Source organism: Fukomys damarensis, unplaced genomic scaffold (assembly GCF_012274545.1).
Source record: "Fukomys damarensis isolate Sample0158 unplaced genomic scaffold, DMR_v1.0_HiC HiC_scaffold_33, whole genome shotgun sequence".
Taxonomy (NCBI): Eukaryota; Metazoa; Chordata; class Mammalia; order Rodentia; family Bathyergidae; genus Fukomys; species Fukomys damarensis.
In genome coordinates this window covers 18,499,181-18,499,471 of record NW_022900945.1, presented here as the reverse complement: position 1 = coordinate 18,499,471, position 291 = coordinate 18,499,181, and positions in this window count along the sequence as shown.

Genomic DNA, 291 nt, shown 5'->3' with positions numbered 1-291 from the left:
CCTCCCCCTCCGCGCCCTCTCCTCCTGCCGTGCCATGAACTGTCTCTCCTCCTCAATGCCTCTCCACCATGCTGCCCTGTCTTGGAGCCAGATGACTGTGGATTGAAACCTCTACAACCTGTGAGCCAAAACGAACCTGTCCTCCTTTAAATTGTGAGTGTTGGGTATTGCGTCTTAGTGGTGAGGAAGTAACTAAGACCCAGGACTGTCCCTCCTTTTCCCTGGCTTTGGCTGTCGCTCTCCCCTAAGTCCCTGCCTGATTTTCCTTCTGTTCTTCTCTCTCCCTTTGTC